Raw genomic sequence first — 13,324 nt, 5'->3', positions numbered from 1 at the left:
GGGAGGGAGGGAGGATGGAAAAGAAAAAACAAAAATAGGACTTTCAGAGCCCTAGTGAGTGGTATGCTGGAGCGGCTGGCACTGGAATTGTGCAAGCTGGTTGTTAAACACAGCCATTATTAAAAATTAATTTATCAAAATATAAAATTACATTATATTTAAAACAATGGTAATAAATACTCAAGTGATATTCATCACTTCCTAACTGTTTTACTACATTTTACTGTTATCTATGCTCTTACATTTATTTTATATGAATATACATAAATAATATACATATATAAATTGTAAATATACATATATAATTTAAAATGGTGTTCTGTTGCTACCATGGTAGATTGAAATCAGCCGTGGTGGAACTCTTCACACCTCAGAATTAGGAAGCGCTGCGAATTAGAGTTTTTTACTTCTTTTCTTATTTTTTAAAATGTTTTTATTGATTTTTAGAGGGAGAGGAAGGAAGAGGGCTGGAGAGATAGAAACATCAATGAGAGACTTCAATCAGCTGCCTCCTGCATACCCCCTACTGGGGATTGAGCCTGCAACCTGACCATGTGTCCTGACCAGAATCAAGCCAGGGACCTCTTGGTTCATGGGTCGAAGCTCAACCACTGAGCAACACCGGCTGGGCTAACTCCCAAAGTTTTAATCTTGTTATATTCTTCATTAAAATTTGTAATCTTTTATCATAAACTTGAGGATACTTTTGTCATCAGGAAGAAAACATGTTATATTTTTAAAAGTCACTACTGTTCTCTAGCCACACTGATCCAGGGTCGGGTGTTAGGTCATCCTGCATGCAGGGCAGTCTCTCCTAGTTCAATGCCCTGTCCTACTTTGACTGAGTTGGGATGCAACATAACCACACACTGCAACTCAGTGAGAAACTGCTCTCTCATCTATACCTGCTCTCAGAGCACATCCCCACTAGAGTCATACTCTTGTCAGAACCCATCAGGGCATCTTATAAACTGTAAAAACAAAAAGAACCAACCCTTTCCACAGCGTGATAATGTCTCCAGGGCTGTCAGCCTAATCCTGGGACAAATACAATAGCTTCTTGAGTTGAGTTGTGGGGATTTGGAAGAAGAAACGTCTCCACAGTGTATACTAGCATGACCTGCATTCCATTCAGCATCAGGTCCACAGGAAGGAGACCCTTATTGTAAAATACTCTAAAGAGGGGCATGCGCAGAGCCTCTGTTATCAGCATAGTTATCAAACTGCTGAGTAGGAACTCATTTGACCTGGGGAATGTGTAGGTGTAAAGGACAAGGCAGATATTTAAAGTACTTAAATTCTGATTCCAACCTTTCATTGAGGCATCAGAACCCATAACAGGGAAATAATCCCCCCAAGTGTCAAAGCCCTTTCAGACCTCCTGACTTCCAACTCCCTCACTTATTCACCCACCAGATACTGGTTCGGGTCCTGCTAACTGTGGGAGGCACTGCAGAGGGTCAAGGATTGGATTTGTTGCACACAGCCCCGATCTTTGAGGAGCTTACTCTAGGTGAGTTCTGAAGTCAAATGATTCTACTGAATCTTCTGTCCCAGAAAGTGGATGAGGCAGAGAACTATTAGAGATAAAGTTAAGGTGGAGAAATTGCAAAGCTAGAGGGTTGGAGGTTTTATTCTATTCACGAGGATGTGGAAGCTTCTAAACACCGCACTATTGGTTGGAGGGAGAAAGATGTGAGTTAGGGGCCGTAGTTGTTGAAGGAAGGAAAGTATGATAGAGTAGGATAGAAAACAACATGGGTGTGATAAGCAAATAATGGGACTTCAAAAACAAAATATACGACGTCTCAGAGCATGAGAAAGACCAGCAGAGTCCTGGCAGGGTGATTTAGTAAGAACGGTAACAACAGGAATCATATTATAGAGTTATTTTTAGATTCCAGGCATTCGAAATGCTGTATCTCACGTACTCCTCACTGCAACTCAGTGAAGCAGGTACAAATGAGCAATGAGTAACTCAGAGACCAAGTGATTTTCCCTGGTTCTTGCTCTTGGTGATGGAGCCAGTGTTTGAATCCAGGCAGACTGACTCCAGAAGTCTATTTCTGTACACCACACCAGTGATTCTCAGAGTGGTCCTTAGACCAGCTACATTGGCATCACGTGGGAACTTATTAGAAACTAGAGGCCCGGTGCACAAAATTCGTGCACTGGGGGGAGGAGTCCCCTCAGCCCAATCTGTGCCCCCTTGCAGTCCAGGAGCCCTCAGTGGATGTCCAACTGATGGCTTAGGCCCTCTCCCCATCCTTAGCACTGCTGTGGAGGCGGGAGAGGCTCCCACCACTGCTGCTGCGCTCGCCAGACATGAGCCCAGCTTCTGGCTGAGGGGTGCTCCCCCTGTGGGAGTGCACTGACCACCAGGGGGCAGCTCCTGCATTGAGCGTCTGCCCCCTGGTGGTCAGTGTGCATCATAGCGACCAGTCCTTCGGCCGTTCGGTAGATTTGCATATTAGCCTTTTATTATATAGGATGCCCATGTCCAGGTCCTCACCCCAGAGCTGCTGATTCAGAAACTGGAGCTGGGACCCAGGAAGCTCCTCTGGGGGATTCTGACACTCTGGATGCTTTAGAACCACTGCTCCATCCAAACTCTGAAATCAGACATTTGGAGTGAAATTCCAGCTCTCTTATGAACAGCTGTGTGATTTGGCAATATACTAGTATGTTCCTTTCTAAGCTTTAATTATTCTGTATGCAAAATGGAATTAATAATAAGCACTCACATTCCCAGTCCTGGAAGGGTTTAAAATGAATCAATGAGATGAATGCAAGCAGAGTGTCTAGAGCAGCAAAAGCTCCATAAATGTGACCTACAGCCCAAGTTCATGGGCTGTGAATGAGGCAAGAGTGCTCTGACTGAAACCAAAAAGCCAAGGAGTTATCAAAGAAGACTGGAGGGATTGGGAGTCCACAGGAACCAGTGATTACTGATCACTGAAGACATCAAAACATCAACTAATAGGGCCCGGCCGGTGTGGCTCAGTGGTTGAGCATCGACCCATGAACTGGGAGGTCACCATTCGATTCCTGATCAGGGCCCATGCCTGGGTTTTGGGCTCAATCCCCAATACGGGGTGTGCAGAAGGCAGCTGATCAGTGATTCTCTCTCATTATCTATCATCTATCTATCATCTATCTATCTATATATATTTTTTTAAACCGTCAACTAATAGGGAAATGAATCAGTGAAATATTGCAACATCGAACCATCAGGGGAGCCAAAAGGGTGGGAGAGAAAAGGCAGGCTATTTTTCATCCAACGCCGTGAGAGAAAAACCACAAACTCAAACAGTGTCTTTCCAGGACAGATTACCAGTCACCGGAGACCAAGTGCCTGAGCAGAGCAGAGCGTGAGAGGTGGCACCAAGACACAGTCACCAGCTTCTCATTCACGGACCACCATGTAACTGCTGCACACACCATCAGACGATGGAAAGGAGAGACCGAAACAACTGATTAAAAACAACAACGAAAACCTCTCCTCCACCCGTCTAGCTTACCCGTGTAACTGCTCTAACACGGGATCCTGATGGTGCCTCTCTGAAGAGTAATAGGAGGTGACAAAGAATGTTTCCCACTCTCAGATGCAACTTAGGATGATCTCCTTTTGCTTCCCATCACCACACCTTCCACCCACTCACCTGCAAAGCCACCTAAATTAAAATGTTATTCGCTGCCCTGAATCACAATGACAATCAGCTATGAATATGAATGTCTAACAGAACCTTTTTTCTTTTGAATGACTAACTCCAATATATTTCTTCTGAATACTAAAATCCAGTAGCAAGTTCAAGTACTATGTCATACTATGGGGCACTTCTAAAGATTCAGGTCATTAAAATAATGCTTTTGTAGAGAGAGAACCAAACAAACAAACAAAAAAACCTTTAGAGTAACTATGACTCATAGAATGTTTTTTCCCCCTGAAGGAATCATTTTACAGTGCTTATTAGAATTTAAGCTTTCTTACAATCTAAAGGATTGCATTTCAGTAGCTCCTCTATGACCCTAGGCAGGTCACTTAATCACTTCCAGGTTTAGTCACTCTTTAAACCAGTGGTTCTCAACCTTCCTAATGCTTCGACCCTTTAATACAGTTCCTCATGTTGTGGTGACCCCCAACCATAAAATTATTTTCGTTGCTACTTCATAACTGTAATTTTGCTACTGTTATCAATCGTAATGTAAATATCTGATATGCAGGATGTATTTTCATTGTTACAAATTGAACATAATTAAAGCATAGTGATTAATCACAAAAACAATATGTAATTATATGTGTGTTTTCCGATGGTCTTAGGCGACCCCTGTGAAAGGGTCATTCAACCCCCAAAGGGGTCGCGATCCACAGGTTGAGAAGCACTGGTTTAAACAGTAATGGTTCTGCGTAAATCCCACTGTTGCTGTGAGGAGCAAACATGTGTGGTATTGCCTGACTCAGGAACCCATCCAAAGTTGTGCTCAGCAAATATGCATTATTAGAAAGCCAAAGGAAATGGGACCTTGTGCAGTGTGAACGGGCTAAATTATAGCCTTTCAATAAACTCGTCAGCCAGGATCCCTGGCTGAAATAGTCATCAAAATACGCGTTCAGTGTATTACCCCATTACCAACAAGCACGTTATGTTTCTCCAAAAGGATCCTCCCATCCCTTCTCTGCTGTCCATTCCTGGTTCTTGTGGATGAAAAAGGGGCCGCATGCTAAACCTCACAAGCTCAGGAGAGGCGAGGATGGCAGACCCTACAAACTCAGAGACCAAAAGTAACCACAAAGGATCGTCTGAACATAAAAATTCCTAACTAAAAGAGGACCATGGTGGGGAGTCCTGTCCTAGGCCTGTAGTTTCCTTCACAAAGGTCAATCTTAACCTTAACCGAGCCTGTCTATTGTCTTTCTTCGTCTAAGATAACATACCTTTGGAATGACAGAGTAATCCCCTTTTCCAGACCCCCCCAAGGCACAATCTCCCACCAGCACAGGAGACCACAGAACCCCCTCATTATTATCTTGTCTCCCACATACAATCTCTGTGTGCTCTAAATGTTGTTAGCTGCCCTATACCTATGATGTAAGAGAAGTATGTATCTCTATGTTTTACTCTTTATCCAACCTCAGAGATTTCCCCACTCTGCTTTCTCTGGTCTCCCTAACCTACCACCAATGAGTTTCATGTAGCACCACGGTCCTCACATCTCCTCCTTCGATTTTAACGTATAAAATAAGCTGTAAAACTGCCATTCTCTAGACCATTTTCTCAATTCATTGAGACTTTACTTCACGGCAATTTCTCTCAGCTCCTCTGTGTCCAACTCTCATGGTACGGACAACCACAAAATGTGCTCAGATGCCCCAAAGCAAACTACAGACCATCCTTTGGAGTGGCAGCCATATAAGGAAGAGCATGTATTAGAGATACGTCTCAAATATTCCTTCCTTCTCTTTCCATCCATTCATTCAATAATATTTATTGAGCACCTAATATGTGGAAGGTGCTGTTCTAGGAACTTAAACATATAAATTTGATATTTTATCTAAATCATGGAGTCTTGCACAAATGGATGAGTTTCTGGTGAGGAAATGTATCTGTGAAGCCTCTGAAACTAAAAAATTTACAAGTGCAAAAATACCTTTTCCTAGTAGAGAGAATAGCTCTCAGCAGATTTTTCAAGAGTCCCCGATTCAAAAAAAAAAAAAAAATATCAGAACCATTGTTCTAGAGACTCTGCTCAAAACAATACATACTTATACCTGAACAAGTTCCAAGACTTTGCTATTTGCATATAAAAGGAATCTTTATTCTTTTATAAAATACCTTGCTCAAACTTCAAGTGCAGCATGTATTAATTTACAAGTGGACTCTTGAAGTGTCTAGAAGCCTTTTTTAGAAGTATGTCTCTTTTTCCCAGAGTATAATAACCTCTATAAGGATACTGGTGGCTATGTTCTGATTTTTTTCTTTCTCCTCCCAGACCAAGAACAGGGCCCCGAACGCAAGGACCCCACAACTTCCCAGTCACCTCAGTGCACTTCAGAGCCCAGGTCTAAGGGGAAAAAAAGTGCCTTATTAAGATGAAAGTGACCCCAAAATGCAAATACAACTATTAAATTCTCCTCACTTCCTTTTGCCCCTCCAAGTTCCTAAATGATATAAATTGCTTGATAGGAACCGTCCGTGTGTGTGTGTGTGTGTGTGTGTGTGTGTGTGTGTGTGTGTGTTTAAAAAGCACGCCTTTTGGAATCAGACCTAAGGACCTGGATTCCTCTCTAATTATTAGCTGTGACTATGTTCAAGTTGCTTGACCATAATAGGCCTGTTTTCTACCTATAAAGTGGGTTAGAATTCAGTGAGACATGCCTAGCAAAGTGCCTGCCTCATAATCGATGCTTCTGGTCATAACTGGTGCTGCTCACCAAGGGTTTCCAGTTCTTCCTTTTTCCAGGCAAAGTCCCCTGCTCTCTCCAAAGTGAATGTAATCACATGGCTTGCTTAGGCCAGTGAAATGAAAATTATTCCCCACCTGGGAATCTATTTCAAAGAAATCTGGAAGGAATGATTTGAATAGTTATAACAGTGGAAAAATTAGTGTGAATGTTTATTTCTAAGGTCAATTTAATCTATCTACTAACAAGGCAGGAAAAGCACATATCTTGTCAAAAGAAATTCGTTCATGGAGCATAGCGTTGATTTTTTTTTTACCCTAACAATTCAGCAAGGTGGCAAGTCACAAAAGGACATTCTTTGGCCCTTTACCCAAACTACAGGGCCATACCAAGTTGCTTTAAATCACCACGGCAACCAGAATCAGTGGTGATGCCCACATGTAAACAGACAGGGAAGGGCTATCATTAAAATTCTGTTTGTAGTACAAAAAGGGGGGGGGGTTGGGGGGATCTGTCCTGTGGGAGATCTTTCACTTCAGAAAGAAAAACACTCTTGCTTTTGTCAGAATTTTCTGTTCTCAGATCTTCGTAATATAGTTATTTCTTACTTTTTCCTCCCTGGAAGAGGTTTAAGACAGATCTTATCTTCTGCTTCCCTTCACAGCTATACACTGTAAAATCCAGTGTGTGTGTGTGTGTGTGTGTGTGTGTGTGTGTATGTATGTGTGTGTTTGCATATGTATATATGTGTATAAATGTTTGCATATTATGTGTGTATGTGGCCACATTTATACACATATATACATATATGTGCATGTATATATACATATACAGTAAATGAACATGTATACACATATATAGTTTGCACATTCACACACCTAACACACACATACACATATATACTGCCTTCCCAGCTTCTCACCAGGGCACTCTCAGCTCACAATGGTGGCATCTGACCTCTTCGTCTGGAAGCAGCTTCCACTGGGAAAGGACACCAAGAAGCCTCCCCTCTTCCCTGCTTCCAGTGAGAGAAGAGCCAACTCTGATGTGATCTGATTCATTAAGGGCATCACTGGCAGAAAAACACCGTCTCTGCCTGCTTGCTCCTTCCCTCCCCAGGCTATGCGAACAGGGCCAGGCCTGGCCCCAGGCCCCTCAGCCTGTTCAAAAGGAAAGACAGAGAACCATCCTTTTTTTCTCCAAAATTATGTCATTTATTTTTAGCAGTGGTGTTGAAACCGTCATCAAATTGAGATTGCTGCCTTGGAGAAGCGGGGAAATCCCTCCTGCAAAAGAGAACCGCTTGCCTGTCAAATTTTATCTGGGTTCTGGAGATTGAATGAGAAGGTGTTTGTTTTAATGTCCCTTTCCACTCTGAATGCACAAGGTCAGAGATCATCCAGGCAAGGTCATGAACAGACATAATAAAGAGCAGGGGAGTCAGCCTGCAGGACGGACAGAGACAAAGTACAGGTTCCCACGGTGCTGTGGAAGAAGCCCGGGGTGGGGAATAGGAGGCTCTGGCCCTCATGGAGTAAGTGACTCAGACATGAGACTGACTTTCCCTAGATGTCCAGTCCCTCCGCTTCGAGAAGGACGGGTCAGGTTCCATGACCTTGTGGTCTCTCACACTCCGACCAGCCTAGGCTTCTGAGCTATGATAAGCCGGGTGCTGCTGGCTCCAACCTCCTCAGCCCCCATCTCATACCCAAGGATACTCATGCTGCTTCTGCAGGCTCCGCATGCTGCATGGCAGAAATAAACACCCTGATACCTACCTCTAGAGAGGGGCAATGCAAGGTGACCCTGAAAGGACTGAGGTTGCTCTGTACCTGTTGATATCCTAAGGTACTTTGTAAAGTAAGGAAATCAGGCTGCAGAACTGCATGTTCTTTGTGCTTCTGTGTGTGCATAAAAGTAGCTATACACATATGTCTGCATGCATAGACATGTACACTCAGTATGCAGAGAATTTTACCCAACAAATATATACCAGGTTATGAAAAAATGGCATATAAAGTAAGTATAATCATTACAGCATGCTTTGTAACAGCCAAATCAATGAGTGAACAAATGAATGAAAGAACTGAAATGTCTACCGATAAGGGGCAGGTAAAATAAATTATAACTTCTGCATGCAAGGCAGCTGTGACAAAGAATGAAGTAGACTTGTGAATGTTGATATAAAAAGACCTTTAAAGATACATTGTTAAGTGGGAGAAAGAAAAAAACAGTAAGTTGCCACTATAAGCCTTTTTTAAAGCAAAGAATGCTCTCTCATTCCTTTCTCCCTTGTTCCCTCTCCTATATAACACTGAACCTTTGGAATATAGAAATAGTCGTCTATAGGAGAAAAAGTTTTTTAAAGTTCAAAATATGCAGTAAATTCTGGAAATTCTAAAGTCTTCCACCTAAATATTTAATCAGTTATAATCTGTTCAAAATTCAAAACCAATACTTAGGTATGAGCAAAACTTAGTTCATAAAGTAGCAGGCATGCTGCCAGCAAAGTCCCCTTCCACCCCCCCAAACCTGACACGACCATTCCTTGGATACAAAAACAAGGCAGGAGGAAGTTACATAGGCACTTGCCCTGGGTCCTTTTCCTTCATGTGGGAGGAGCCAGGGAAATAGCCCAGGATGTCAGAGACCCTGTTTTCCAGGAGGAAACGGCACAAAGCAGCGGCAGCCATGCTCTCCATGAAGGCAAGAGCTGCAGAGTCCCTGGAACCGGCTGATTTACACTAATGTGTGGGCCTTGCGAGAGTCCCCGTGTCTTCAAGTCACAAATTACTGAACTTGGAAAATAAAAATGATGAGGCAGTTCAAGATACTAAAAAGTAATTGCCCCATATTTTTCCCCTTTAAGGAGTTTCTTTTTTTCTTTTTTTTGGTTCAAATCAGCATTACGCATCACTTGAGCAGAAGCATCCAGGGAAGAAAGCTGGGGCTATGTGTCTGGCTGGAAGGAAGAATTACTTCTATAGGACTTAATTTTTTTTTTAAATATATTTTATTGATTTTTTTTTTTACAGAGAGGAAGGGAGAGGGATAGAGAGTCAGAAACATCGATGAGAGAGAAACATCGATCAGCTGCCTCCTGCACACTCCCTACTGGGGATGTGCCCGCAGCCAAGGTACATGCCCTTGACTGGAACCGAACCTGGGACCCCTCAGTCCGCAGGCCAACGCTCTAGCCACTGAGCCAAACTGGTCAGGGCAGAACTTAATTTTTTAAAATATACTCTGACCATGGTTTATTTTTTTCATCTAAAAAATGTTCTGTTCATATAAACACAAGGATACAAATGAAAACTCAATTAACGACAACAGAAAACTTGAATAAAGTTCACCTAAGCTATTTTCCCTTTAAGATGGGCCAGTGCATGGTAAGTTGGGTCTGAGACTGTAAGAGAAAGTCATTCTTTATTATTGTTTCTTTGTTTTTGTTTGGTTTCTTAAGAGAATGCAGGAGGAAAAAAAGTTGGAGAGAAGAAAAGAAAAATGAGGGGGAAAAGTCTCCCCAGAAGTAGTTTCCTGAGATGAGTGTCAGAAAATTATGTCTAGCATCAGGCTGCACAGTGCCCAAGGGGAAAAGTAATTAAGGGAGGCTCAGGGGGGGAAATCATACAAATGATCAAGGAAATTACTTCTGAGTTAGAGCCCAAGGAAATGACCTCGTTGTGTAATGACTGACGAAGGATTTGGCAACCGGCTTCTAAATATCTGAAAGGAATAAACATCCAACACTAAAAAGTTAATAGGTGATAAAGAGGGGAAAAAACAGGATCATTCTTGATAAACCTACTTTAGATTAAACTTCCTTCATTCCACTCCCAGGCGGCCCTTGTACAGATGCAAATCAACTGTGAACTAATTCTGTCCGGCACCAACACTCAACTCTCCTGGAGTCAGAGGGTGAGGTGAAGGAGACACCGTGAGAGGGGAACAGGACCAGTCTCTGCTGCACACAGGACCTTGCACAGCAGAGAATGGACGACAAATGCCACTCTCGGCAAAGCTGCACTTCTGATAGGGGCAGAAACAGAATATTGGGAACCAGCTAGAACTGTAGGAAATATTAATCACACTCTGTTAACCTGGATTATTTTATTCTGATTAAAGAAGGCACATTCTAACCTGGCTGGCAGTTGCCTGGGGGACCTGGGAGCTCACCTGGAAATGCAGCCCATCTTCCCCATGGAGCTGCCTACTCTCAGGGAAAGATTGACAACCTTGTTGCAAAAACCAGAGCCAGAAACCAGAGGCACCAGCCCGTTGGAGACCCCCAGCCTTTGCAAATCTCCAGCCCGCATTACCTATAAACTGCCCATTTGGCATACCCTTTTGCCTACTTCCCCAGGTAATCTTTGTCCTTCTACCCGATATAAGCAGCTGGCTTATGTGGGGTGCAGAGCAGATTTCTGTGGATGACCTGCTGCTCTCCCATGCTGCCGGCAGTACTGGAATAAACCCTGTCTCTGCTGAACTGGCTCAAGTAGTGACAGGCAGTGAGGACCCGTTGATGGTCTGGTTACACTTCCATGGTTTATAAGTAAACCAAGTCACCAGGAAGAAATCTTTACCACGTGGGCTGGTGATTAAGTGCAAGCAAGACACCATTTTGTTGTTATTGTAATAAAGCAGACACAGTAGCCATGAGCCATCACAATGCCTCTCCTTTCCGGGCTGTGAAAAGTAGCACAAGATAAGGACCGGCAACTAAAGTACAAACTATGCTGAAAATCCACGAAGTTCATATTTGACAATAAATCACCCAAGGAAGAAACTACCTATCCTACCCCACCCCCAGCCTGTCATACCTGCCCCCTGCCCTGCACCCCCCACATGCACACTGAGAAACAACTACTGTGATATTTCGTTTTAGGCATCTTCTCCTGATGGTTCTTTAAAATATCTATTATTAGAAGGTTACATGAAATCCACTGGTGATAGATTAGGAGGCATTATCATACAATGGACATTTTTTCTCTTTTGATTGTAATGTATAAAATAAGATGAAAAACTGTCACTCTCTGAAGCATTTTCTCAACCCGTTGAGATATTGCTTCTGGCAATTGCCAACAATTTGGCTCAAAAAAACTCACCAAAATTCTCCCCCCAAAAAATGTCCATTGGATGATCACTGTAAGCTCTGGAAACTTGCTACACCCACAGCTTTAAGCTTCGTTAATTAATGTAACCTATGGAATAAACTATCTTACCAGTAAAACTTGTCCATTCAGATCTCTTAACAGATGGCCCATTTTAGGCTAGTGAAAAGTCTTATGTACATAATATAATTTAGTAAAAGCACTTGCAGAGATTTAAATAAATTGTCATAGAGATAAGTTAATAAAAAGAGCAGAATTCATAAGGATCCAACCAATCTGCATTACTCATTGCATATCGTCCATGCACTGGATGCAAACAGGCCCTTCAACTTGCAATGAGTTAGATTTAGAAACTAAAGTTGCAGAAAAGAAGTTAATTGGTTTCTCAAATATAATTATTATAGGCTGAATTATTATAAACAATTTCTTAATTCCTTTAGCATGATTACGGTTAAAGGAAGATCATAATTTCAACTTTATTTGTGTACTTCTTTGCTGGGATCATTGGTGATGCATTATTGGCATTTATTTGTATGAGTGTTTTGTTTGTTTAGGTATGAAAATCATATTGAAGAAAAAGAGAAAAATAAGACTTATTTTCATATATATGCATATATATGTAATTTCAGTAAACTTCAAATTGGCTTATATATTACAGAAAACTATCTAGAAATATTCTGTCCATGTTATCTTTATGGATGCTCTAAAATTAATGCTACTGTTAAAGTTACAGGCAATTCTGATTTAAGCAAAAAAAAAAAAAAACCTTCTTAAAGAAGAAAAAAAATAAGACAAATTTTTCCTAATATCTTTAACTGTTTCATCATTTTTACTTTCCAAACCATTTCACCAAATCTTTTCCTAAAAATTGAAACTAGAAATACTATCACCACACAAATGTTTTAATTTTTTTTTATTGATTTGAGAGAAAGAGGAAAGGACAGGGAGAGAGAGAAAAACATGGATGAGAGAGAAACATCCAATTGGCTGCCTACAGCACACTCCCTAGTGGGGATTGAGCCACAACCCAGGCATGTGCCCTGCCTGGGAATCGAACCAGTGACCTCTTGGTGCCTGGGACAATACTCAACGAACAGAGCCACACTGGCCCTTATAACCACACTAATTTTCAATGATACTTTTGATCAGCATTAGATTTCCTGACTAAAGGCCACTAACCTATATATATCTTAAATTTTCAAGTATTTGAGTTTAGGGTCTTGAGAATTAATTCTAGTTAACTGCACATTTGTCTAAATTTATTTAAGAAATAAAGAGATACAGTAATTTTTCTCTAACAGTAGGTCCTAAAAATGTATATAATTTTGCACTGAATTTAAAACAGAGCCTGACAGAAATAATTTATATTTACATTACATTGAGACTGTTTCATGCTAGAATGATGCATTATATCTTTAAAATATATACCTATTATAAATTCCTTGCTCCAATATGGAGCTACAAGAAAAGACTTATGTTGGATAACGCAATTTATAGAAAGAGAGTTCTTCAAAGTTCAAAAAAAGAGCAGCAAGTTCTTGGAATTCTAAGGTCTTCCACCTAAATATTTACCCAGTTATAATTTGTTCAGTAACCGAACACCAATACCTTATGTGCAAATAGAACTTAATTCATAAAATGGTAGGGGTGTGGAGGGTAAAAACACCTTCCACCCCTCAAATCTGATGTCATCATTCCTGTGATTTGAGAATAAGCTAGAATAAAGTTCTAGCAGCGGCATTTGCTATGAATGAACTCTTTTCCTTCATGTCTGAGGAGCCAAGGAAATGTTCTCAGATGTCAGAAC

The sequence above is a fragment of the Myotis brandtii genome, unplaced genomic scaffold (genome assembly GCF_000412655.1).
Source record: "Myotis brandtii unplaced genomic scaffold, ASM41265v1 scaffold18, whole genome shotgun sequence".
Taxonomy (NCBI): domain Eukaryota; kingdom Metazoa; phylum Chordata; class Mammalia; order Chiroptera; family Vespertilionidae; genus Myotis; species Myotis brandtii.
This window is presented reverse-complemented; position numbering follows the sequence as displayed.